Genomic DNA, 3,275 nt, shown 5'->3' with positions numbered 1-3,275 from the left:
CCACAAAGCTATCTCTGCTTCAGGCCAACACCTAGTGCTTAGGAAATGGCAAAGCAATGTTTTCCTGACCTTAAGAACTGCTTTTGTCTCAAAGTGTCCTCAAGTTCCAGCTAATAATAGATACATACTGATTAAACCTCATCCTTCCTTGAGCAAATAATATCAACTTGCCTCAAGGAAACTGCCGCCCAATTTAGCTATCTTACTATGGAAGGGCTACTATTGCTTTTACAATTCTAGCAGTCCTTGATTTGGTAAGTGTATCTAAAGGAACACTGATTCTGCTTGATCAGGGTAGTTAGTCTGAGACACTGATTATTTTTCTTAGCGTGGGAAGGCTTTTCCTAGCCCCTCTTGGAAAGTTGACCATAGGCAGGAAGCTTCCACCCTGGCATTACTGAGGTCAGACAGTGTTCGCTTCGGGAGGTTTTGTCATCGTGTGCCCACATAGAGAGCAAACTGTTGATGGAGACACTGCAATTCGGCCTTTTATTGTCATCATTCCTCAGCAGCCATAGGAAGAATCATCTGGGAAGAAAGGTTTAAGACCCCAATCAATTCAGCATGTAAGAAACAATTACCTGCCAAGTGAGACCATGTGCTCACAAATATGGTTTTCTGCTGAGAGAGCCAAAATATCAATCAATACTGCAGAGTGAAAAGCCAGGAGAGCAGGAACCACAGCAAACCACCGTCTGTGTCATGGACACTGCCTCTTTCAACCACTGCCTCCAATCTTCAAAACACTATTCAGAGTCAGAAGTAGTCCACATGCTTGTAATCTCACCACTGGGAAGGCTGAGGCAGAAGGATGGTGAATTCAAATTCAAATTGCATTAAACAGTGAGACCCTGCCTTAAAAATTCTTCAGTAATCGTAAATAATTAAAAACAATTTACCTCGCCCTATCACAATATCCTTTGTAAAAGCCATTTACTGTTGGAATGATGACATTTTCCCTGGTATGTCTTAAAAGACAGCACTAATCTACTTGGTAAAGAATTCCTATTTGCACTGACCACAGTGGTTCAGTAAGAATTTGTAAACCCAACTCTGAGTCTCTTCACATAAGACAGATTTTCTACTTCAACAGCTCATCATATTCATCTGGTCATACATTCTTTCAATAAAATACACATTTTACTATGAGTAGCTAGAATCCAACTGTAGAAAAATAGCTTAATAAGACACTTTCATGTCTTAGATACAGTTCTAAGGATAAATTTAGCCTTTTAAATTGTATTTACTTGGGGCTGGCGAGATGGCTCAGCGGTTAAGAGCCTTGGCTGCTCTTCCGAAGGTCCTGAGTTCAATTCCCAGCAACCACATGGTGGCTCACAACCATCTGTAATGAGATCTGGTGTCCTCTTCTGGCCTGCAGGCATATATGCAGACAGAATATTGTATACTTAATAAATATTAAAAAAAAATTGTATTTACTTGGTGCTGCCTTGGCATAGCCTGTGCAATTCTCTGGAGACCTGGGGCAGCCCTTGATGCTGATGCCTGTGAAGATGGAGGTGTATGGTGCCATGGTGCTGCCCTAGGGCCAGCTGTAGGACATGGTATCCATGCATAAACAGACACTTGTATGTGAAACTGTCAGTTATTACTACATACAAAAATCTCAAAATTGTACTGACTGGACTCATTTTTAAAATGATAGCAATTCCAGGCTGGAACAATTCCTATATATTATGGAAGCAGTATGTATAATATTCCAATATACCTATGGCTGCTGGACACATACCATCCCATTTTGTTAAGCCTACTAGTAATGTGACTACTGAAAGCATGTGGTTCAAAATGGGAAGATCTACCTTCCAGCCTTCTGGAGCTTATTCAGGTTATGACTGTAATGTTTAGAGAAGGACTTTGCAGTGTTCTCCATCCTATCATTTCTACATCCTTTCCGCTGTACCTAAAAACAGGACCATCAATGACCTATATGCAAGGCGTGCCAAGGGAATTTCTATACTCATTTGGATACCTCTCCCTAATCCCAGTGGTTCTGCCAGCTGTCCTTACCCACCAGGTGGTCCATACTCTGCCACAAGTTCCCACTTTTCAGACTCCTGTGGTCAGAGATGACACAATCAGTAAAGACACTATCGGAGCATCTCTCAGCAGTCAGTGACAAACAGAGATGGCAGATGGAGGAAATGCATCATACCTAGGGAGGATTCAATGCCTTGAAACAAAGAAAGACCATAACAGATCACTGGAAACTAGAAGAAATGGTCACCCATTTAGATAAAAAGTAGCTGAAGTTGATCAAAGCAGAACTTGTGAAAAAAGATAAAGAATTAAGTTTTGCGCTGGAGAAAATGGAAAATTGATCTGAAAATGATACTGATGAAGTTATTCCTTAAACCTGTATGCAGAAGAGATGCCGTGAGGATACTTATCTTTTCCCTAGCAGAAGCCTCGAGAGGACAGTAATAGATCTGGAAATGTTTCTGATTCCTGTTTGTCTCCTGTCCTGTAAGTAGTTTCAGCTGAAGGCATTAATGCAAAAATCAAGAAAGACTGTGGATCAGTGACCTCCAGTGACTTGTGGTGCCAGCCAGAAACACTTCTTAAAGCATTCTTTCCTTGGACTGGAGAGATGGTTCTGTGGTTGGAGAACCCAGGTTCAATATCCAGTACCTACAAGGTGGCTCACAACCTTCTGTAACTCCAGTTCATCAGATCTGATGTCCTCTTCTGGCCTCTTTTGGAACTAGGCATGCAGATGGTACACAGACATACATACATACAGGGAAAGTACCCATACACACAAATGAACTTTATAAAAGCACTCTCAGTTTATCACTGAAGTGTAAAATATTTTGAATCAAGAATATATTTTTCTCTGTCCTTTGTGCAAAGACTGGCTTTTATTAATAGACTTTTATCCTTTGTAAACTATTTGTGCCGAATGTTGGAACTATGCTAAATAAAATCTGTTACATAAAATATTTTTGTCAATAAGCATTTATTTTTGTCTACAAAGTAGACATGCAACACAAGTTTAGGATCAACAAAGAACTCCTCACTCTTAAAGTGTATTTAACCACTCTAGAACTTAGGCAATGACCTTAATAGGCTTTACCTGTAGGAACACCAAGCAAAGACAGATAAAAGGTCATAGAGAAACTGAGCTATGTTAAAATCTCATTAGAAAAATGTTAGTCTAACAACAAAAATCAAAATTTTAATTTAAATCTTTTTAATTTTAAAGATTAGATCCACCGAAATATACTTATAATTTAAAAACATCACAGTATGCCTAC

General features: G+C 39.6%; 1 non-coding gene and 1 pseudogene across 1 annotated transcript; one reads left to right on the top strand and one right to left on the bottom strand.

Annotated features, from left to right (window-relative positions):
• Positions 1-396: 396 nt before the first annotated feature.
• Positions 397-510, bottom strand: LOC126497025 (small nucleolar RNA SNORD89). Its single transcript, XR_007590509.1, has one exon. It is a non-coding gene; the product is annotated as a small nucleolar RNA SNORD89 (small nucleolar RNA).
• A 437-nt stretch (positions 511-947) lies between these two features.
• Positions 948-2,543, top strand: LOC126496910 (tumor susceptibility gene 101 protein-like; annotated as a pseudogene).
• The last annotated feature ends 732 nt before the right edge of the window (positions 2,544-3,275 follow it).

Source organism: Alexandromys fortis, unplaced genomic scaffold, assembly GCF_014885135.2.
Source record: "Alexandromys fortis isolate MF-2015 unplaced genomic scaffold, M_Fortis_MF-2015_v1.1 scaffold_20, whole genome shotgun sequence".
Classification (NCBI taxonomy): Eukaryota; Metazoa; Chordata; class Mammalia; order Rodentia; family Cricetidae; genus Alexandromys; species Alexandromys fortis.
Note: the sequence above shows the minus strand (reverse complement) of the source record. Positions and strands in the feature narration are given on the sequence as shown.